Source organism: Taudactylus pleione, unplaced genomic scaffold (assembly GCF_031769625.1).
Source record: "Taudactylus pleione unplaced genomic scaffold, aTauple2 ptg001080l, whole genome shotgun sequence".
Classification (NCBI taxonomy): Eukaryota; Metazoa; Chordata; class Amphibia; order Anura; family Myobatrachidae; genus Taudactylus; species Taudactylus pleione.
The window spans coordinates 218,496-243,880 of record NW_028285481.1 but is presented as its reverse complement, the minus strand read 5'-3'; the positions used below and the strand labels follow the sequence as shown (position 1 = coordinate 243,880).

Genomic DNA, 25,385 nt, shown 5'->3' with positions numbered 1-25,385 from the left:
GTACTGTGCTCTGCTACTAGTAAGGCTAGGTGTATACCTGCTGTAACCTGTACATTGTACTGTGCTCAGCTACTAGTGAGGCTGGGTGTATACCTGCTGACCCCTGTACATTGTTACTGTGCTCTGCTACTAGTGAGGCTAGGTGTATACCTGCTGTCCCCTGTACATTGTTACTGTGCTCTGCTGCTAGTGAGGCTAGGTGTATACCTGCTGACCCCTGTACATTGTTACTGTTCTCTGCTACTAGTGAGGCTAGGTGTATACCTGCTGACCCCTATACATTGTTACTGTGCTCTCCTACTAGTGAGGCTAGGTGTATACCTGCTGACCCCTGTACATTGTTACTGTGCTCTGCTACTAGTGAGGCTTGGTGTATACCTGCTGACCCCTGTACATTGTACTGTGCTCTGCTACTAGTGAGGCTAGGTGTATACCTGCTGACCCCTGTACATTGTTACTGTACTCTGCTACTAGTGAGGCTAGATGTATTCCTGCTGTAACCTGTACATTGTACTGTGCTCTGCTACTAGTGAGGCTAGGAGTATACCTGCTGACCCCTGTACATTGTTACTGTGCTCTGCTACTAGTGAGGCTAGGTGTATACCTGCTGACCCCTGTACATTGTTACTGTACTCTGCTACTAGTGAGGCTAGGTGTATACCTGCTGTAACCTGTACATTGTACGGTGCTCTGCTACTAGTGAGGCTAGGTGTATACCTGCTGTAACCTGTACATTGTACGGTGCTCTGCTACTAGTGAGGCTAGGTGTATACCTGCTGACCCCTGTACATTGTTACTGTGCTCTGCTACTAGTGAGACTAGGTGTATACCTGCTGACCCCTGTACATTGTACTGTGCTCTGCTACTAGTGAGGCTAGGGGTATACTTGCTGACCCCTGTACATAGTACTGTGCTCTGCTACTAGTGAGGCTAGGTGTATACCTGCTGTAACCTGTACATTGTACTGTGCTCTGCTACTAGTGACGCTAGGTGTATACCTGCTGTAACCTGTACATTGTACTGTGCTCTGCTACTAGTGAGGCTAGGTGTATACCTGCTGTACCCTGTACATTGTTACTGTGCTCTGCTACTAGTGAGGCTAGGTGTATACCTGCTGTAACCTGTACATTGTACTGTGCTCTGCTACTAGTGAGGCTAGGTGTATACCTGCTGTAACCTGTACATTGTACTGTGCTCTGCTACTAGTGAGGCTAGGTGTATATCTGCTGACCCCTGTACATTGTTACTGTGCTCTGCTACTAGTGAGGCTAGGTGTATACCTACTGTAACCTGTACATTGTACTGTACTCTGCTACTAGGGAGGCTAGGTGGATACCTGCTGTAACCTGTACATTGGTACTGTGCTCTGCTACTAGTGAGGCTAGGTGAATACCTGCTGACCCCTGTACATTGTTCTGTGCTCTGCTACTAGTGAGGCTAGGTGTATACCTGCTGACCCCTGTACTTTGTTACTGTGCTCTGTTACTAGTGAGGCTAGGTGTATTCCTGCTGTACCCTGTACATTGTACTGTGCTCTGCTACTAGTGAGGGTAGGTGTATACCTGCTGACCCCTGTACATTGTACTGTGCTCTGCTACTAGTGAGGCTTGGTGTATACCTGCTGTAACCTTTACATTGTTACTGTGCTCTGCTACTAGTGAGGCTAGGTGTATACCTGCTGACCCCTGTACATTGTTACTGTGCTCTGCTACTAGTGAGGCTAGGTGTATACCTGCTGTAACCTGTACATTGTACTGTGCTCTGCTACTAGTGAGGCTAGGTGTATACCTGCTGACCACTGTACATTGTACTGTGCTCTGCTACTAGTGAGGTTAGGTGTGTACCTGCAGTACCCCTGTACATTGTTACTGTGCTCTGCTACTAGTGAGGCTAGGTGTATACCTGCTGACCCCTGTACATTGTACTGTGCTCTGCTACTAGTGAGGTAAGGTGTATACCTGCTGTAACCTGTACATTGTACTGTGCTCTGCTACTAGTGAGGCTAGGTGTATACCTGCTGTAACCTGTACATTGTCCTGTGCTCTGCTACTAGTGAGGCTAGGTGTATACCTGCTGACCCCTGTACATTGTTACTGTGCTCTGCTACTAGTGAGGCTAGGTGTATACCTGCTGTAACCTGTACATTGTACTGTGCTCTGCTACTAGTAAGGCTAGGTGTATACCTGCTGTAACCTGTACATTGTACTGTGCTCAGCTACTAGTGAGGCTGGGTGTATACCTGCTGACCCCTGTACATTGTTACTGTGCTCTGCTACTAGTGAGGCTAGGTGTATACCTGCTGTCCCCTGTACATTGTTACTGTGCTCTGCTGCTAGTGAGGCTAGGTGTATACCTGCTGATCCCTGTACATTGTTACTGTGCTCTGCTACTAGTGAGGCTAGGTGTATACCTGCTGTACCCTGTACATTGTTACTGTGGTCTGCTACAAGTGAGGTTAGGTGTGTACCTGCTGTACCCCTGTACATTGTTACTGTGCTCTGCTACTAGTGAGGCTAGGTGTATACCTGCTGTAACCTGTACATTGTTACTGTGCTCTGCTACTAGTGAGGCTAGGTGTATACCTGCTGTCCCCTGTACATTGTTAATGTGCTCTGCTACTAGTGAGGCTAGGTGTATACCTGCTGTAACCTGTACATTGTACTGTGCTCTGCTACTAGTGAGGCTATGTGTATACCTGCTGACCACTGTACATTGTACTGTGCTCTGCTACTAGTGAGGTTAGGTGTGTACCTGCAGTACCCCTGTACATTGTTACTGTGCTCTGCTACTAGTGAGGCTAGGTGTATACCTGCTGACCCCTGTACATTGTACTGTGCTCTGCTACTAGTGAGGTAAGGTGTATACCTGCTGTAACCTGTACATTGTACTGTGCTCTGCTACTAGTGAGGCTAGGTGTATACCTGCTGTAACCTGTACATTGTCCTGTGCTCTGCTACTAGTGAGGCTAGGTGTATACCTGCTGACCCCTGTACATTGTTACTGTGCTCTGCTACTAGTGAGGCTAGGTGTATACCTGCTGTAACCTGTACATTGTACTGTGCTCTGCTACTAGTAAGGCTAGGTGTATACCTGCTGTAACCTGTACATTGTACTGTGCTCAGCTACTAGTGAGGCTGGGTGTATACCTGCTGACCCCTGTACATTGTTACTGTGCTCTGCTACTAGTGAGGCTAGGTGTATACCTGCTGTCCCCTGTACATTGTTACTGTGCTCTGCTGCTAGTGAGGCTAGGTGTATACCTGCTGACCCCTGTACATTGTTACTGTGCTCTGCTACTAGTGAGGCTAGGTGTATACCTGCTGTACCCTGTACATTGTTACTGTGGTCTGCTACAAGTGAGGTTAGGTGTGTACCTGCTGTACCCCTGTACATTGTTACTGTGCTCTGCTACTAGTGAGGCTAGGTGTATACCTGCTGTAACCTGTACATTGTTACTGTGCTCTGCTACTAGTGAGGCTAGGTGTATACCTGCTGTCCCCTGTACATTGTTAATGTGCTCTGCTACTAGTGAGGCTAGGTGTATACCTGCTGTAACCTGTACATTGTACTGTGCTCTGCTACTAGTGAGACTAGGTGTATACCTGCTGTAACCTGTACATTGTACTGTGCTCTGCTACTAGTGAGGCTAGGTATATACCTGCTGACCCCTGTACATTGTTACTGTACTCTGCTACTAGTGAGACTAGGTGTATACCTGCTGTAACCTGTACATTGTACTGTGCTCTGCTACTAGTGAGGCTAGGTGTATACCTGCTGACCCCTGTACATTGTTACTGTGCTCTGCTACTAGTGAGGCTAGGTGTATACCTGCTGACCCCTGTACATTGTACTGTGCTCTGCTACTAGTGAGGCTAGGTGTATACCTGCTGCAACCTGTACATTGTACTGTGCTCTGCTACTAGTGAGACTAGGTGTATACCTGCTGTAACCTGTACATTGTACTGTGCTCTGCTACTAGTGAGGCTAGGTGTATACCTGCTGTCCCCTGTACATAGTACTGTGCTCTGCTACTAGTGAGGCTAGGTGTATACCTGCTGACCCCTGTACATTGTTACTGTACTCTGCTACTAGTGAGGCTAGGTGTATACCTGCTGTAACCTGTACATTGTACTGTACTCTGCTACTAGTGAGGCTAGGTGTATACCTGCTGTAACCTGTACATTGTACTGTGCCCTGCTACTAGTGAGGCTAGGTGTATACCTGCTGACCCCTGTACATTGTTACTGTACTCTGCTACTAGTGAGGCTAGGTGTATACCTGCTGTAACCTGTACATTGTAATGTGCTCTGCTACTAGTGAGGCTAGGTGTATACCTGCTGACCCCTGTACATTGTTACTGTGCTCTGCTACTAGTGAGGCTAGGTGTATACCTGCTGACCCCTGTACATTGTTACAGTGCTCTGCTACTAGTGAGGCTAGGTGTATACCTGCTGACCCCTGTACATTGTTACTGTGCTCTGCTACTAGTGAGGTTAGGTGTATACCTGCTGACCCCTGTACATTGTACTGTGCTCTGCTACTAGTGAGGCTAGGTGTATACCTGCTGTCCCCTGTACATAGTACTGTGCTCTGCTACTAGTGAGGCTAGGTGTATACCTGCTGACCCCTGTACATTGTACTGTGCTCTGCTACTAGTGAGGCTAGGTGTATACCTGCTGTAACCTGTACATTGGTACTGTGCTTTGCTACTAGTGAGGCTAGGTGAATACCTGCTGACCCCTGTACATTGTTCTGTGCTCTGCTACTAGTGAGGCTAGGTGTATACCTGCTGACCCCTGTATATTGTTACTGTGCTCTGCTACTAGTGAGGCTACGTGTATACCTGCTGTACCCTGTACATTGTTACTGTGCTCTGCTACTAGTGAGGCTAGGTGTATACCTGCTGTAACCTATACATTGTACTGTGCTCTGCTACTAGTGAGGCTAGGTGTATACCTGCTGTCCCCTGTACATAGTACTGTGCTCTGCTACTAGTGAGGCTAGGTGTATACCTGCTGACCCCTGTACATTGTACTGTGCTCTGCTACTAGTGAGGCTAGGTGTATACCTGCTGTAACCTGTACATTGGTACTGTGCTCTGCTACTAGTGAGGCTAGGTGAATACCTGCTGACCCCTGTACATTGTTCTGTGCTCTGCTACTAGTGAGGCTAGGTGTATACCTGCTGACCCCTGTATATTGTTACTGTGCTCTGCTACTAGTGAGACTACGTGTATACCTGCTGTACCCTGTACATTGTTACTGTGCTCTGCTACTAGTGAGGCTAGGTGTATACCTGCTGACCCCTGTACATTGTTACTGTACTCTGCTACTAGTGAGGCTAGGTGTATACCTGCTGACCCCTGTACATTGTACTGTGCTCTGCTACTAGTGAGGCTAGGTGTATACCTGCTGACCCCTGTACATTGTACTATGCTCTGCTACTAGTGAGGCTAGGTGTATACCTGCTGACCCCTGTACATTGTTACTGTACTCTGCTACTAGTGAGGCTAGGTGTATACCTGCTGTAACCTGTACATTGTAATGTGCTCTGCTACTAGTGAGGCTAGGTGTATACCTGCTGACCCCTGTACATTGTTACTGTGCTCTGCTACTAGTGAGGCTAGGTGTATACCTGCTGACCACTGTACATTGTACTGTGCTCTGCTACTAGTGACGCTAGGTGTATACCTGCTGACCCCTGTACATTGTACTGTGCTCTGCTACTAGTGAGGCTAGGTGTATACCTGCTGTAACCTGTACATTGTACTGTGCTCTGCTACTAGTGAGGCTAGGTGTATACCTGCTGTAACCTGTACATTGTACTGTGCTCTGCTACTAGTGAGGCTAGGTGTATACCTGCTGTAACCTATACATTGTACTGTGCTCTGCTACTAGTGAGGCTAGGTGTATACCTGCTGTCCCCTGTACATAGTACTGTGCTCTGCTACTAGTGAGGCTAGGTGTATACCTGCTGACCCCTGTACATTGTACTGTGCTCTGCTACTAGTGAGGCTAGGTGTATACCTGCTGTAACCTGTACATTGTACTGTGCTCTGCTACTAGTGAGGCTAGGTGTATACCTGCTGTAACCTGTACATTGTACTGTGCTCTGCTACTAGTGAGGCTAGGTGTATACCTGCTGTAACCTATACATTGTACTGTGCTCTGCTACTAGTGAGGCTAGGAGTATACCTGCTGACCCCTGTACATTGTTACTGTACTCTGCTACTAGTGAGGCTAGGTGTATACCTGCTGTAACCTGTACATTGTAATGTGCTCTGCTACTAGTGAGGCTAGGTGTATACCTGCTGACCCCTGTACATTGTACTGTGCTCTGCTACTAGTGAGGCTAGGTGTATACCTGCTGACCCCTGTACATTGTACTGTGCTCTGCTACTAGTGAGGCTAGGTGTATACCTGCTGTAACCTGTACATTGTACTGTGCTCTGCTACTAGTGAGGCTAGGTGTATTCCTGCTGTAACCTGTACATTGTACTGTGCTCTGCTACTAGTGAAGCTAGGTGTATACCTCCTGTAACCTGTACATTGTACTGTGCCCTGCTACTAGTGAGGCTAGGTGTATACCTGCTGACCCCTGTACATTGTACTGTGCCCTGCTACTAGTGAGGCTAGGTGTATACCTGCTGACCCCTGTACATTGTACTGTGCTCTGCTACTAGTGAGGCTAGGTGTATACCTTCTGTACCCTGTACATTGTACTGTGCTCTGCTACTAGTGAGGCTAGGTGTATACCTGCTGTAACCTGTACATTGTACTATGCTCTGCTACTAGTGAGGCTAGGTGTGTACCTGCTGTAACCTGTACATTGTACTGTGCTCTGCTACTAGTGAGGTTAGGTGTATACCTGCTGTACCCTGTACATTGTACTGTGCTCTGCTACTAGTGAGGCTAGGTGTATACCTGCTGACCCCTGTACATTGTTACTGTGCTCTGCTACTAGTGAGGCTAGGTGTATACCTGCTGACCCCTGTACATTGTACTGTGCTCTGCTACTAGTGAGGCTAGGTGTATACCTGCTGACCCCTGTACATTGTACTGTGCTCTGCTACTAGTGAGGCTAGGTGTATACCTGCTGACCCCTGTACATTGTTACTGTGCTCTGCTACTAGTGAGGCTAGGTGTATACCTGCTGACCCCTGTACATTGTACTGTGCTCTTCTTCTAGTGAGGCTAGGTGTATACCTGCTGTACCCTGTACATTGTTACTGTGCTCTGCTACTAGTGAGGCTAGGTGTATACCTGCTGTAACCTGTACATTGTTACTGTGCTCTGCTACTAGTGAGGCTAGGTGTATACCTGCTGAATCCTGTACATTGTATTGTGCTCTGCTACTAGTGAGGCTTGGTGTATACCTGCTGAACCCTGTACATTGTTACTGTGCTCTGCTACTAGTGAGCCTAGGTGTATTCCTGCTGACCCCTATACATTGTACTGTGCTCTGCTACTAGTGAGGCTAGGTGTATACCTGCTGACTCCTGTACATTGTACTGTGCTCTGCTACTAGTGAGGCTAGGTGTATACCTGGTGTAACCTGTACATTTTTACTGTTCTCTGCTACTAGTGAGGCTAGGTGTATACCTGCTGACCCCTATACATTGTTACTGTGCTCTCCTACTAGTGAGGCTAGGTGTATACCTGCTGACCCCTGTACATTGTTACTGTGCTCTGCTACTAGTGAGGCTTGGTGTATACCTGCTGACCCCTGTACATTGTACTGTGCTCTGCTACTAGTGAGGCTAGGTGTATACCTGCTGACCCCTGTACATTGTTACTGTACTCTGCTACTAGTGAGGCTAGGTGTATACCTGCTGTAACCTGTACATTGTACTGTGCTCTGCTACTAGTGAGGCTAGGAGTATACCTGCTGACCCCTGTACATTGTTACTGTGCTCTGCTACTAGTGAGGCTAGGTGTATACCTGCTGACCCCTGTACATTGTTACTGTACTCTGCTACTAGTGAGGCTAGGTGTATACCTGCTGTAACCTGTACATTGTACGGTGCTCTGCTACTAGTGAGGCTAGGTGTATACCTGCTGACCCCTGTACATTGTACTGTGCTCTGCTACTAGTGAGGCTAGGTGTATACCTGCTGTAACCTGTACATTGTACGGTGCTCTGCTACTAGTGAGGCTAGGTGTATACCTGCTGACCCCTGTACATTGTTACTGTGCTCTGCTACTAGTGAGACTAGGTGTATACCTGCTGACCCCTGTACATTGTACTGTGCTCTGCTACTAGTGAGGCTAGGGGTATACTTGCTGACCCCTGTACATAGTACTGTGCTCTGCTACTAGTGAGGCTAGGTGTATACCTGCTGTAACCTGTACATTGTACTGTGCTCTGCTACTAGTGAGGCTAGGTGTATACCTGCTGTAACCTGTACATTGTACTGTGCTCTGCTACTAGTGAGGCTAGGTGTATACCTGCTGTACCCTGTACATTGTTACTGTGCTCTGCTACTAGTGAGGCTAAGTGTATACCTGCTGTAACCTGTACATTGTACTGTGCTCTGCTACTAGTGAGGCTAGGTGTATACCTGCTGTAACCTGTACATTGTACTGTGCTCTGCTACTAGTGAGGCTAGGTGTATATCTGCTGACCCCTGTACATTGTTACTGTGCTCTGCTACTAGTGAGGCTAGGTGTATACCTACTGTAACCTGTACATTGTACTGTACTCTGCTACTAGGGAGGCTAGGTGGATACCTGCTGTAACCTGTACATTGGTACTGTGCTCTGCTACTAGTGAGGCTAGGTGAATACCTGCTGACCCCTGTACATTGTTCTGTGCTCTGCTACTAGTGAGGCTAGGTGTATACCTGCTGACCCCTGTACTTTGTTACTGTGCTCTGTTACTAGTGAGGCTAGGTGTATTCCTGCTGTACCCTGTACATTGTACTGTGCTCTGCTACTAGTGAGGGTAGGTGTATACCTGCTGACCCCTGTACATTGTACTGTGCTCTGCTACTAGTGAGGCTTGGTGTATACCTGCTGTAACCTTTACATTGTTACTGTGCTCTGCTACTAGTGAGGCTAGGTGTATACCTGCTGACCCCTGTACATTGTTACTGTGCTCTGCTACTAGTGAGGCTAGGTGTATACCTGCTGTAACCTGTACATTGTACTGTGCTCTGCTACTAGTGAGGCTATGTGTATACCTGCTGACCACTGTACATTGTACTGTGCTCTGCTACTAGTGAGGCTAGGTGTATACCTGCAGTACCCCTGTACATTGTTACTGTGCTCTGCTACTAGTGAGGCTAGGTGTATACCTGCTGACCCCTGTACATTGTACTGTGCTCTGCTACTAGTGAGGTAAGGTGTATACCTGCTGTAACCTGTACATTGTACTGTGCTCTGCTACTAGTGAGGCTAGGTGTATTCCTGCTGTAACCTGTACATTGTACTGTGCTCTGCTACTAGTGAGGCTAGGTGTATACCTGCTGTACCCTGTACATTGTACTGTGCCCTGCTACTAGTGAGGCTAGGTGTATACCTGCTGACCCCTGTACATTGTACTGTGCTCTGCTACTAGTGAGGCTAGGTGTATACCTGCTGTAACCTGTACATTGTACTGTGCCCTGCTACTAGTGAGGCTAGGTGTATACCTGCTGACCCCTGTACATTGTACTGTGCTCTGCTACTAGTGAGGCTAGGTGTATACCTGCTGTAACCTGTACATTGTACTGTGCTCTGCTACTAGTGAGGCTAGGTGTGTACCTGCTGTAACCTGTACATTGTACTGTGCTCTGCTACTAGTGAGGTTAGGTGTATACCTGCTGTACCCTGTACATTGTACTGTGCTCTGCTACTAGTGAGGCTAGGTGTATACCTGCTGACCCCTGTACATTGTTACTGTGCTCTGCTACTACTGAGGCTAGGTATATACCTGCTGACCCCTGTACATTGTACTGTGCTCTGCTACTAGTGAGGCTAGGTGTATACCTGCTGACCCCTGTACATTGTACTGTGCTCTGCTACTAGTGAGGCTAGGTGTATACCTGCTGTCCCCTGTACATTGTTACTGTGCTCTGCTACTAGTGAGGCTAGGTATATACCTGCTGACCCCTGTACATTGTACTGTGCTCTGCTACTAGTGAGGCTAGGTGTATACCTGCTGACCCCTGTACATTGTTACTGTGCTCTGCTACTAGTGAGGCTAGGTGTATACCTGCTGTACCCTGTACATTGTACTGTGCTCTGCTACTAGTGAGGCTAGGTGTATACCTGCTGACCCCTGTACATTGTACTGTGCTCTGCTTCTAGTGAGGCTAGGTGTATACCTGCTGTACCCTGTACATTGTACTGTGCTCTGCTACTAGTGAGGCTAGGTGTATACCTGCTGAACCCTGTACATTGTTACTGTGCTCTGCTACTAGTGAGGCTAGGTGTATACCTGCTGTAATCTGTACATTGTACTGTGCTCTGCTACTAGTGAGGCTAGGTGTATACCTGCTGTAACCTGTACATTGTTACTGTGCTCTGCTACTAGTGAGGCTAGGTGTATACCTGCTGACCCCTGTACATTGTTACTGTGCTCTGCTACTAGTGAGGCTAGGTGTATACCTGCTGTAATCTGTACATTGTACTGTGCTCTGCTACTAGTGAGGCTAGGTGTATACCTGCTGTAACCTGTACATTGTTACTGTGCTCTGCTACTAGTGAGGCTAGGTGTATACCTGCTGACCCCTGTACATTGTTACTGTGCTCTGCTACTAGTGAGGCTAGGTGTATACCTGCTGTAATCTGTACATTGTACTGTGCTCTGCTACTAGTGAGGCTAGGTGTATACCTGCTGTAACCTGTACATTGTTACTGTGCTCTGCTACTAGTGAGGCTAGGTGAATACCTGCTGACCCCTGTACATTGTACTGTGCTCTGCTTCTAGTGAGGCTAGGTGTATACCTGCTGTACCCTGTACATTGTACTGTGCTCTGCTACTAGTGAGGCTAGGTGTATTCCTGCTGACCCCTATACATTGTCCTGTGCTCTGCTACTAGTGAGGCTAGGTGTATACCTGCTGACTCCTGTACATTGTACTGTGCTCTGCTACTAGTGAGGCTAGGTGTATACCTGGTGTAACCTGTACATTTTTACTGTTCTCTGCTACTAGTGAGGCTAGGTGTATACCTGCTGACCCCTGTACATTGTTACTGTGCTCTGCTACTAGTGAGGCTTGGTGTATACCTGCTGACCCCTGTACATTGTACTGTGCTCTGCTACTAGTGAGGCTAGGTGTATACCTGCTGACCCCTGTACATTGTACTGTGCTCTGCTACTAGTGAGGCTAGGTGTATACCAGCTGACCCCTGTACATTGCTACTGTGCTCTGCTACTAGTGAGGCTAGGTGTATACTTGCTGACCCCTGTACATTGTTACTGTGCTCTGCTACTAGTGAGGCTAGGTGTATACCTGCTGACCCCTGTACATTGTACTGTGCTCTGCTACTAGTGAGGCTAGGTGTATACCTGCTGTACCCCTGTACATTGTTACTGTGCTCTGCTACTAGTGAGGTTAGGTGTATACCTGCTGTACCCCTGTACATTGTTACTGTGCTCTGCTACTAGTGAGGCTAGGTGTATACCTGCTGTAACCTGTACATTGTTACTGTGCTCTGCTACTAGTGAGGTTAGGTGTATACCTGCTGTACCCTTGTACATTGTTACTGTGCTCTGCTACTAGTGAGGCTAGGTGTATACCTGCTGTACCCTGTTCATTGTTACTGTGCTCTGCTACTAGTGAGGCTAGGTGTATACCTGCTGACCCCTGTACATTGTTACTGTGCTCTGCTACTAGTGAGGCTAGGTGTATACCTGCTGACCCCTGTACATTGTACTGTGCTCTGCTACTAGTGAGGATAGGTGTATACCTGCTGTACCCCTGTACATTGTACTGTGCTCTTCTACTAGTGAGGCTAGGTGTATACCTGCTGACCCCTGTACATTGTACTGTGCTCTGCTACTAGTGAGGCTAGGTGTATACCTGCTGTACCCTGTACATTGTACTGTGCTCTGCTACTAGTGAGGCTAGGTGTATACCAGCTGACCCCTCTACATTGTACTGTGCTCTGCTACTAGTGAGGCTAGGTGTATACCTGCTGACCCCTGTATATTGTACTGTGCTCTGCTACTAGTGAGGCTAGGTGTATACCTGCTGACCCCTGTACATTGTACTGTGCTCTGCTACTAGTGAGGCTAGGTGTATACCTGCTGACCCCTGTACATTGTTACTGTGCTCTGCTACTAGTGAGGCTAGGTGTATACCTGCTGACCCCTGTACATTGTACTGTGCTCTGCTACTAGTGAGGCTAGGTGTATACCTGCTGACCCCTGTACATTGTTACTGTGCTCTGCTACTAGTGAGGCTAGGTGTATACCTGCTGTACCCTGTACATTGTTACTGTGCTCTGCTACTAGTGAGGCTAGTTGTATACCTGCTGACCCCTGTACATTGGTACTGTGCTCTGCTACTAGTGAGGCTAGGTGTATACCTGCTGACCCCTGTTCATTGTTACTGTGCTCTGCTACTAGTGAGGCTAGGTGTATTCCTGCTGAACCCTGTACATTGCTACTGTGCTTTGCTTTGTATGTGGCTTGCCTTTTACAAAGTGTGTGCTACCTGCATTCTATCCTGTTTCTAAATTCTGTGCTCATGGGTCCCTATCAGTACAAAGTGTTGGTTACCAAAGCTGGGGTCAAGGTGATCCAGGAGAAGGCCCAGCGAAGGTGGAGGAGAGCATGTTGGACCTAGGAGTGGCTGCTGCAAAGGGATACACGCTCTCACATGTCCCTGCTAATGGAGTTCAAGGAGAACAACCTGGACGACTTCCACAACTACCTGCCCATGGATGACGCCACTTTCCAGGAGTTGCTGAGTATGGTGACCCCTCACATCCGGAGGCAGGACACAAAGTGGCGGAGGGCAATCCCTGCTGAAGAGAGACTGGTGGCTAACCTGAGACACCTGGCTACTGGAAGGTCACTGGAAGACCTGAAGTTTGGGACCCTCATCTCCCCTTGGTCCTTTGGCATCATCATCCCGGAGACCTGCAAGGCTATTGTTAAAGTGCTGCAGGACCAGTATTGCAAGGTAAGAAAAAAAACACACTACACATTTGTTTCTTGTGAAAGAAAAAAAGTTGCATAAACAAGACTGTGCCAACAACACTGCACAGTATTAAATAACATTTTTTTGTGTTTTTTTATATATCAATTTTACATTATGTGTAGAAAACAGCATTATCACCACATTTTATCAATCCCTAGAGGTAGGCTGCTGTATGTTATACGGTGGGTCAGATGCCAGTTTGAACAGGCCAATACACACATGGCACAAGTACAGATTGTGGCCCTGGCTTCCATCAATCTGTTCTTGCACCATGTGTGTAGCGACCTTGTCCAAACAGCGTCATCACCACCATATACCATACAGCACCTATTGGGAGTGATAAAATTTGGTGATAGTACAGGCCACAATAATAAAAAAGAAATACCTAACAGTTCCAAATAATGGGGCAAATCATCTTCTGCCTCCAGCAGAGCATTATAACTGGTCTGGGTGGGGTACTCGGTGGCGGAGTAATCTCCAACTGGGCTTGGGGGGACCTCACACAGGCAGTTGGGGCAGGCTAATAGAGAAGTGGCTCTGCTATATAAGTAGAGTCATGTAAATTGCTATTTAGTGACCTTGTCAATAGCTCATACACGAGTCTGTGGAAATTTTTCTTAGTTGGGTCATCCATTTTTCACATTCTACTGTTAATATGTGCTGTGAAATCGTCAACGTCATCCGGCTGCTTCTGAAGGATGCGTTCCGCTTGTTGCAGAAATATGTCCTCCTGTTCAGTGTACTGCTGCTGCTTTTTCCCCTTTTTTTTTTCGTTGGGGAGGTGAGGAACATATTGGTGGGGTTGAATAGTTGTTGGGACTGGGCTGTCCCCGATCAAACTTAGGTCCGGTGTGCTGGACATGTCAGGCTCTTGGGTGGGAGTCTATATAGGAAAAAAAATGGAGAAAAAATATTATAGTCATGTTTTAACCCATTTTTTACTATTTTTCTAGTTTCCAAACACTGTGGAGGAGTGGAAGAGCATCGCTGAAGAGTTTGAACAACGTTGAAATTTCCCTAACTGCGGAGGAGCCATTGATGGAAAACACATCTGCATCAACCCACCTGCCAACACCAGATCATATTACTACAACTATAAATGCTTCTTCAGCATCATTCTCATGGCTGTGGTAAATGCCAACTACAATTTTTTGTTTGTGGATGTTGGCAAGACTGGCTGTGCTTTGGTTGGTGGGTCTTTCAAACAGACAGCATTATACCAAAGATTCCCCAACAAAACTCTCAACTTCCCATCACTGGACAAGACACAGCATGGCCTAAATTCTGTTTTCATTGCAGACAAGGCTTTTGCTATACATGAACATGTGATGAAGCCATTTGCACAGAGTGGCCTGACCAGAGAGAAGATGATCTACAACTATCGTCTATCCCGTGCATGGCGCATTGTGGAAAATGCATTTGGATTACTCAGCAACTGGTTCCACATTTTCCACACCACCATAAACCTATGTGTGGACAAGATAGACTGGGTCGTGATGGCGTGCTGTCTGCTGCACAACTTTCGGCGAAGAAAAACTACCCAACGAGGACCAGTCACAGCTAGAGCAGAAGATGCAAGACATCCAGAGGAGCTTGACCAGTTTACATCAGTGTCTGCACCTCCAAATTCAACAACATCAACCGCATGTGCCAAAGAAGTGAGGGAGGAATATATGGCCTATTTCAATGGACCAGGTGCGGCACCATGGCAGGAAAACTGTCTGTGAGATAACTGACTACAGTGGACAATTGGAATTGATCACAAATGTCTTGGTTTATGAACTGTGTCTCTACTTTCCAAAAAATACTTTGATGGTCTACTCGCTATTGCCGCCTCTTCTCCCTCTCGCTCGGCCATCAGGACGACACACTGTAGTTGTGGCTACTGATCGCTGATGAAGCTTATCAAGTGAGTATACTTATAAAGTGAGTATACACTTATCAAGTGAGTTGGATGATGCACGTCGTCGGTGCCTGCTCTGGAGCTTTTAGAATCGTCCACTTTCTTCTTCCACTTGATGTAGACCGTACGCAGTTTCTGGATTTTGTGGTGGACTGTTTTCAGGTCAGCATCTGCAATGAGCTTGTTAGTGTACCCCAACAACACCTCTAATGCTGCCAATTTCTGAGACTTATTATGGTATTGTCTACGGCTTATCTGCCATAGACATTATTTTGACTGTAGGTTCTCGAGGAATCCAGTCACAAACCCATGCTCACTATCCATTGACATTTATAGGATAAATAAAAAATAAGGATATATAAATATTTACATATTATTGTAAATAGTTTTATGATTTTTAATGTTATTAATGTTAAATGTTTTGATGTTTTAATATGTTTTTTTTACAGGATTTTAATATGTTTGTTATGGTATTGTAATATGTTTTTCTTTTACAGGAATGCAATTTGTTTTTATTTGTATTGTAATGTTTTATTTTTTTACAGGAATGTAATGTGTTCTTATTTGTATTGTAATGTTGTCTATTTTTTAAAGGAATGTAATGTGTTTGTATTTGTATTGTAATGTTTAATTTTTTTAAAGGAATGTAATGTGTTTTTATTTGTATTGTAATGTTTTCTTTTTTTTTAACAGGAATGTAATGTGTTTTTATTTATATTTTAATTTGTTTTTTACAGGTTTTTAATATATTCTGCTGATGTAATAGATTTGTTTATGTTGTTGCAATACATTTGTTTATGATGTTATATTACAACATCATAAACAAATATATTACAGCAACATAAACAAAGGTAATATATTTGATTATGCTGTTGAAATATATTTTATGTTGTTGTAACTGAATTGTTTATGTTGCTGTAATATATTTGTTTTTGAAATTGTATATTTGGAGTGTTTTCTAGTTATTTATTAGGTGGCCTGTGACATTGGGCAGTGAGTGGGTAGGTGGGTGGTGCACATTGGTGGGCATGGGAGGTTGATGCATGACCCAGCCACCACCCACCTCATTCTAGTGGGCGGTGGCTGGGTCATGCATTTATAGTTGGGTGGCACACATTGGTGGGTAGGTGGGTGGCATACATTGGTGGGAATGGGAGGTTGATTCATGACCTAGCCACCGCCTGCCTCATTTCGGCAGGCGGTGGCTGGGTCATGCATTTATAGTTGGGTGGCAAACATTGGTGGCTATGTGGGTGGCGCACATTGGTGGGCATGGGAGGTTGATGCATGATCTAGCCACCACCCACCTCATTTCGGTGTGCAGTGGCTGGGTCATGCATTTAAAGTTGAGTGGCACACATTGTGGGTAGGTGGGTGGCGCACAAAAGTACTCATGATCGGCACCACATCAAGTCCCAGATTTGCAAATCTGCCCTACAGCACAACATGGCAGATCTGAATATGCGATGTACGACGAGCGGAGACACGCATTGGCATCGTGATTGTTAGTGGAAACTTATGACTTGGACATATTTTACACGATTTGTCATCACGATTCATTGAAATCACCCAAATCGGGTAAAATATTGCTATGTGTGTAGGCAGCTTTAATCTCTTCAGTCTCATATTAACGAATAATGTTGCCAATATATAACCTTCTACTAAAAATGTATAATTAATATAAAATGAAAGCCTTTCTAAACCAGGTAAACCTATGTAACAACACTGAATACAAATAATTACCAATTTTAAAAACACTTAAAAAGAAACCATGAAAAATTACGTTGGTTGCACATAAAGAGCCCTTTAAAGTGAGAATTGCATCTTTTATATTTTGTGGGGTTTTTTGTTTTAGAGGAGCTCAGACCCCACAGTTTTGGTTCTAAATTGTCATGTTTTGGTTCTCAATTTTTTTTTTTAATTGATAAACAGTTAAAATCATGTAACTTGGACCTGGTTTTTGTTCCTACATTGTTAACGTCAAAAAGAGTAATTTCCAGTCTACTTTAACCAGCTCACAATACTGCTTTGACCAAAACACACGAGATCCAGTTTTCAGATCAGGGTTCCGAACTTGGAGAGAAGATCCAAGTTGAAACTCTGGCCCTCATTCAGAGCCACTCGCTAGCGGCAGTACGCTCGTTCCGAGCGATGTTCGCACATCTGCGCATGCGTACGGTTTTTAGTACGCATGCGCGAACCAGTCAGTGCGGCTGAAAATCGTTTGTACGCAATATAGCGAGTGCCTGCTATTTTGAGTGACTGAATGAGGCGTATGTGGGTGGTAACAGGGGAAGGTGCTTGAAAACGGGGAGTGGAGATCAGAACGCAGGCGTGCTTAAAGGTCAAAACGGACGTTTTATGGGTGTGCATAATTAAAACAGCAGCGTCATTGACCACGTCACTTGGTTTTTTTTAACTCAGAACTGCTCGCAAAATAGCGGTTGAAAAAAACAACCACAAGAATAGCGAGCAGTTCATATCCTGTTCGATGTACTCGATTAATCTAATAAATAGCGGACATGACGTATGGTGCGAGCGGCCAGGGGGCGTTTTTAACAAATAAACGAGCGTATGTTTTGCTCGCTCATTCAGACAGAGGTGTGAACAGACTGCAATGTGTGAACGGATCATTTGAATAGCCACCCCTTGTTTTTGAACGAACGAACGCAAATAGCGAACGGCTCTGAATGAGGGCCTCTGTTCTACTCGAAACCCCAAATTTCAGGTGTACTTATTTTATATTCATAGTTTTCCTCTATAACAGGTTCAATGGATTCTTTATTTTAATCTTACTGTGGACATCCCAAACCACCTATACAGGTCTTCAAAATGGATTTGGGATTTCTAATTTTTATTTACTATCTTTTTATATTGCATTTATGTATTATTTATATTTAAAATGGTTTATATATTTCAAGCATGTTTTTTTTCAGTTGGATAGAATTGATGTATCAATTTTTAAGCAGTCTCCTTGTAACCGTGGCTCACAAATTATATAATGTAATCACTTAGGAAGCTAGCATTAGGTGGTACATTTTTGAAACTGCCATGTTCATCTAATGTCACAATTTCTTCTTTAACAGGTAAATGATGAAATCGCCAACCTTCCTGTGAGATTGTTAGATGGAAAGATCACAGCCAGGATCAGTGGTCTCAGTGCTGTGGTGGGCACTAATTTTGGCCTTCAGGTGACCTATGACTATATATGGTATGTTGTGGTCACACTCAGCAGCAGCTATTATGGGCTTACAGGTGGTCTTTGTGGCAACTTTAACAGAAATGCTAAAGATGAGATGATCACTGCCAACAACAAACCTGTTACGTCCATCATAGACTGGGCTAAGAGTTGGAAAGTCAATGACCGAGATCCTTTCTGCTTTAACATCTGCCCTGGACTCAATTGTCCAACTTGTGATGACAGAAAAAAGGCCTTGTATGGAGATGAGAAGAAATGTGGCCTCATCAGCAAAGTCCTAGATGGGCCATTCAGAGAATGCCACATGAAAGTTAACCCAGACACGTTCTTTGATAACTGCCAATATGATGTCTGCATTAATGGTGGAGCTAAACAACTCCTGTGCCAGGCCCTCAGTGTCTATTCCTACACCTGCCGAAAACAGGGCGTTAAAATTTATGATTGGAGAACACCTTCTGGATGTAGTAAGTAGTTTCACACTCCAGTATATGTACTATTAAACCTTAAATGGTCATATGCTCACTTAACACAGTGATCTTTGCAAAAAATAACCATGGTATTGAATAATACGAATATTTTTTTTTAAATGGTGAATACAGATTTGTCTAAACTTTATTTTCTTTCAGCCTTGCAATGTCCTGCAAACAGTCACTATGAATTCTGTGGAAATGCTTGTCCAGCCACCTGCACGGATCGTACTGCTCCATCCCATTGCAATGATGACTGTGTGGAGACTTGCCAGTGCAATGATGGTTATGTTCTCAGTGCAGATAAATGTGTTCAGGCTTCAAGCTGTGGTTGCTCTTACAATGATGCCTACTTCCAACCAAACCAGGAGTTTTGGTCCGATGACAACTGTCGCATGCTCTGCAAGTGTGATCCAAAGCTTGGCATGGTGGTCTGTAAGGAGAGCAGCTGTAAAGCAAGTGAAAGGTGCATGGTAGTGAATGGAGTCCGTGGCTGTCAACCCATCAGCTTCTCCACATGCACAGGCAGTGGAGATCCTCACTACACAACATTTGACAACAAGAGATTTGACTTCATGGGAACCTGCATATACCAACTGGTTGGTGTGACCTCCAGTGATGCATCTTTGACCCGTTTTACTGTCAAAGTCCAAAACAACAACCGTTGTGGGAACAAAGCTGTGTCTTACACCAAGGTGGTTACTCTGGAAGTCTATGATATGGTTTTGACTCTTAGCATGGACTACCCTCGTCGTATTTTGGTATGTATGAGGTCAATTTAGACTTTTGTGTAAAAGGTGCATTCCTCTGGGGACTTGCTGCAAGACTTGTGTAAAGCGAATTTTTCAATCTAGCCACACATAGGAAACCAGATGTGATGAGACGTAGCTATGCTGCAGTATTGCCCTGCAGGTGGATCATTTTATACATCTCTAGAAGTGATTAGTTTAGTTGGAAAATGATAACAAACCAATGTATAATGGTAATTTTTTGATAGCATTTATTAAAATGCCTGATAATCCTTTCTATTTAAAAAAATCACCATAATCAGGGGCCAGATACAAACAACACTATTTAAGATGCATTATAGTTTAAGCAGATAAAGACAGAGATGGCTAGGTAGTAGATCACTAATCTCTTGCATTTGTTTTTCTTTAGGTTGATGGCGTTGCCACATCGCTGCCCTTCTACTTCCAAACGAACAAAGTTGTAGCGTACATCAGCGGCAGCTACTGCATTATAAAAACAGACTTTGATGTCACTGTAAAATATGACTGGATCAGTGATGTGGCGGTGACAATACCTAGCACTTATTCCAATGCTGTTGGTGGCTTGTGCGGAAACTACAACAAGAATCCTAATGATGACTTCACCATGAAGAATGGTGGAACAGCAGCAAAAGCAGTTCAGTTTGGTACCAGTTGGAAAGTTGGTGAGGTTGCAGGTTGTACACCAGAGTGTACGAGCAAATGCCCTCTATGTTCCAATGCTCAAAAGCAACAGTACAAGAGTGACAAATACTGTGGGATGATCACGAAGCCCAAAGGGCCATTCAGCCAGTGTCTCTCAGTTGTTGACCCGACTCCTTTTATCGATGACTGCATTTTTGATGCGTGCCAATACAAGGGGCATCCCTCATCATACTGTAATGCTATCAGTCTCTATGTGGGCGCCTGCCAGGCTGCTGGTGTCACCACTCAGGAATGGAGATCGAAATCTTTCTGCGGTAAGCTATGGTTATATAGATTTCTCATTAAAGTGTTTGGTTAGTCCTGAAGGGACGTTTGCTAAAGTACGGTTTAGTGAAATCATCATACTTATGGCAGATGCACATGGCTGTAGGTCCATGCTGACACTTGTTGCATCTGATTTTTCTTCCTCTGAACTTCAGAATTGTCAATCCTCATTTTTTTCCCCCTGGAGTTCAGAAATTGTATTTTGCTACACTGTACTGTATGTCAAACTTGTATCCTGCTAGGAACTACTCATCAAACTGTTTGTAGACTCTGTCTTTCCATTATACAGAGGCAACTTTTAAATAGTCTTGAACAAGAGAACGGTACAGCCAAAAGAATGCACAAAATACATCATTCAACTTTATTAAAATTAATATTAAAAGGGGCACTACAGAACATTATTATGCATTCCTCTAGTGAGATGGGTAACCAGTGGATGTAATGGTAACAATGTTGCTTGGACAAAGAGGAATACAAATAAGATTATAGAACATGGTGGAGCCAGGAAGTTGTGGTGAGGGAAGGGGGGTGTGTGAAATAAATATAGTACTCTGAAAATGAGAGTGAATAGGACAAAATGGGGGACATACAGGAGGAGATATGGGGAACGGGGGGTGGGGGCAGGTAGAGAATGGGGGAGTGAGAGACTACGAGAGACAACTGGGATGGAACAGGAGAAGAGGGATGTGGAGCAGGAGGTTGAGAGGAGATAGAAGCCTGGTCTCATTGGGCACAACAGCTATGGACCCAGTGAATGGTATGATTAATGCACTTTGATATAAAGAGTAATTTCAATTGGGATCATCACTTGCACAAACATACACATGAAATATATATTTTTTTATTCACTTGGTATTTTGATTTTGTATATAAATTTATAATAAAATGTATTTAAACTTTTCTGAAAAATGTTCTAATATTGACATCTACAATTTTGCTAGGTCCCTCCTGTCCTGTAAACAGTCATTATGAATTGTGCGGAAATGCCTGTCCTGTCACCTGTCATGGGTTGTCCTCACCAACTGACTGTGACTCTCTTTGCCAAGAATCTTGCTACTGTGACAATGGGTTCATATTGAGTGGTTACAAATGTGTTCCCATTGCTCAGTGTGGCTGCGTCTATCAAGATAAATATTACCACATGAATGAAGTATTTTATCTGAATGGTCAATGCAATGAGAAGTGTCAGTGTGGGGATGATGGTATTGTCAAGTGCCAATCGGAAAGTTGCAGAGCTGAGGAAGAATGCAAACTGGTCAATGGGGCTTGGGGATGTCAACCTAAAGAGTCTGGCAGATGTGTGGCTTCTGGAGATCCCCACTACATCTCCTTTGATGGTCTCAATTTTGACTTCCAAGGCACTTGCAACTACACTTTTGCAAAGGTTGTAAAGGATGACCCACGTCTAGTGAAGTTCTCTGTTATTGTAGAGAATGAAAGCTATGGAAATGGTGAAGTTGCTGTTACAAGACTTGTGGTGGTATCTATATATGGTTACACGGTGGCCATTGAAAGACACAGGAGATCGACAGTAAAGGTTAGTATCATATATTAAATTAGTGTTAGTGTGTAACTGATTTATTTTACATTGTCAAGATAAAATGTCTTGTTCTCATTTGTCCGGAATTTAAAGGAAATTGTTTTACAATTTGTTTTCATAGGTTGATGGAGAGGTCAACAAATTGCCATTGACCCTAAAAGATGACAGTATCCTAGTAAATCAAGAAGGGACCAATGTTGTCTTACAGACAGACTTTGGCTTGAAGATCCTCTATGATACAATTTACCATGTGGTCCTTAGTATTCCCAGTACATATCGGGGCAAGATGGGTGGTCTCTGTGGCAACTTCAATGGCAATAAAAAAGATGAATTCCAGCTTCCCAGCAGTGAGGTTGTCACATCTGCGTATGAGTTTGGGGCAGCCTGGAAAGTGAGCATTGCTGGAGAGGAGTGCAGTGATGGCTGTTCTGGTGGAGAATGTCCAGTATGTGAGGACACCAAGCTTCAACCATTTAAGGTTACGTCCTCTTGCGGCATGATTACTAACTCAGCCGGACCATTTAAAGATTGTCATTCGAAGATTAACCCAACTGAATACTTTAACCACTGTGCCTATGACTCTTGTGTGGTTAATGAGAAAGATGATATTCTGTGCAAGGGGCTCCAGGCCTATGCAGCAGCTTGTCAAATTGTTGGTGCTACTATAAGCTCTTGGCGAACCCAAGCTTTCTGTTGTAAGTACACAGCAGAAACTATTTTATTTGGAGTAAAATACAAAATAGAACATAATTCACTGTTACTTAACAAATGTTAGTTCCAACTGTTGGAAAGGAACTATTAACGTGCATGCTTTGCTTTCCAGTACTGTCCAGTTATTACTTTCCCATTGTTTTGGGTAATATTCCCATTTTTTTTTCTTTGTAGTGATGTCCTGTCCAGCAAACAGTCATTATTCGCTTTGCACCAAAACTTGTGAGCAAACTTGCTCTGGCATCACCGAGCCAATGAGATGTACAGATCGATGTTTCGAAGGTTGTGAGTGTGACATCGGTTATGTGTTAGACGGAGATGAATGCATCACCATGGATAAATGTGGATGTGTATATAATGGACGATACTTGAGTGTATGTATTATGTTAATGCAGTTTGTATCTAATGCTTTTGTATGCTGTTTTATTGATAGTCCCTAGAAAATGGAACATGCAGCACTTTTCCGCTTAATATTAGAATATGATAGTTTTCATTTATTGTATATTAACATTTTCTCGTGGTCAAATTACATAGAATGTTATAGACCTGTAGAATTAAGATCAACAGATTTATGCACCAAAACATAAGTTGACTCTCAAACTCATTATATTATGCCATGTATTTATATTGTAACTTACCAAGTATAAGGACTATGGAAAGATTCTGTGTGTGAGTTGCCCTCAATGCACAATTTGAATACCTTAGACTCATGCAGTACATTTTTTTTGTTACATTTTGTATCCCACCTAATCCTTTCTTTGCTCCCAAAATTAAGTCCTGTACTTTTACTTCTTTAGGATGGAGAGTCCTTTGTCACTGCAAACTGTATCCTTCAATGTACATGCAGTGCTGGGGGTGTGACCTGCTCAGAATTTTCATGTGATTCCGAGGAGCACTGTGGTCTCACCGATGGTGTGCGAGGTTGCTACATTGAGGAGGTCGAAGTCAAAGTCGATTGTTTTGTAAAACCTATGACATTGTTCCCTTGTGTAGGCCTCTTGGGAAGATTTTTAGCCTATGGCCTGGTAGAGTTTGCATCTCTGTGTACCATGGATATATCTGGTGGGTTCCGAGTTTTTGCCAATATCCTGAGGTGTGGAAAAGATGCACCATCTGTCTCCAAACTTCATATCTTAAATCATGGTGCACTAATTACCATCTCAAAGAATAAGCAAGTCTGGGTAAGTAGCCTTTACAGCACATGCTAAAATGTTGTAGTCTATCAGCCACCCCCTAATTGTTTAAGCACTAGAATATTTTAATGTTCAGAACCAGGGATGGTACTACTGCTGCTGTCTAAACCCACTGTCATCTGAGAACAAGCAGTGATGTCAGAATATGGCCTCACCCCACATGAGCAGAGGCCTAGCATATGCTCAGAAGAACAGGATGCTGACCCCAAATGTTACTACTATAGTGCCCCACCCCTATATGGTAACATGATTGGAAACATTGATTTGCTAGCATATGAACTTTGCTAAACTACTGGAAATAGGGTTCCTTAAAAAAATTTAACAGTGGTATTTTTCTAGGCTGAAAGAATATATCCGTGCATGGGTCAGAACATTTGTGAATGTGTCCATTGTTAATTGAGGTGTTGTGGGAATGTTAGTATAGTAGGTTCCTCTGCTTCTTAATCTGAGAAGCACAGATGGTGTTTGGGTATCTGCATTGTGTTGGGATGGGAACTAGGGAAGCTGTATTATCCAATATAAAATAAAGAAGAGCTTAATATCTGATGAGTTAGTTTTCATGCTTTACAAAAGACAAAAAATAAAACTCTTGAGTAACGCAATGACTTAAAGAGAAATTGGGGAAAACGTACATTTAGGTAGTTATGAGATTCATGCTTTCTCAGGAGATTTTGTCATTTGTTTTCCATAATAATTTGCTGGACAAATGCAGACCTATGAAAGTCTGCATTATGATGAAATGATATATGTATTTTTCAGGTGAATGGGCACTTGAATACTTTTCCATTTGTGTCTGGCATTGTGTCAGCCAGTGCTAAGGATAGCTCTGTCTTTATCGAAATTGGTAAGTACATGGAGATTGAGCTGAGTGACAATGGAGGCCTCTCAATCCGTGTTTCCAGTGAAGTTTGCGGGATCTGTGGAAACCTTAAAGGAGACATCTCTGAGTATCTGAGCTCCTGGAAGGAAGTTGGTCAAGGAATTTTAGAAAATCTTTGGCAGCATCGCCAGCTCGTTTCTTTATGAGCTGTTCCAGTAAGTTAAATATTATAAATTATGACAGCTCTACACTTTCAGTATCTGCCATAACCCTTTGTGGGACTTAAAACGTGAAACTGATCTATGAACCTGCTAAAAATTCCCTATTACTATTAGTCATAGAAAAAGCATCTACTCAACACCAATTTCCTTTCCTGCGCCTTGTGTGAACTATGAATGCAATAGATGCTCTTATCACAGTGCTGAGCATCCAAGACCACTGGCATAGACCAGCCTGACCTGGACAGGTCAATATAATCCATTACCTGGGATCACAAATCTCTTGGGATGTCCACACATGATTAACTGTGTTTTTTTTAACTACATCATGAACTGAATTGTCTAGTTATTATGATTTTGCAGTTATGAAAGCTTTTTAAAATTTTGAATATGGATCAAACCGCTATAGAGTAGACCTTACACAATAGCAGTAAAACATTTTATTATAATCTAGGCTACTCTATGTC

At 44.1% G+C, this 25,385-nt stretch overlaps 1 pseudogene; it reads left to right on the top strand.

Annotated features, from left to right (window-relative positions):
• LOC148453844 (IgGFc-binding protein-like) overlaps positions 1 to 24,868 on the top strand; it is a 270,224-nt pseudogene extending 245,356 nt beyond the window's left edge.
• The last annotated feature ends 517 nt before the right edge of the window (positions 24,869 to 25,385 follow it).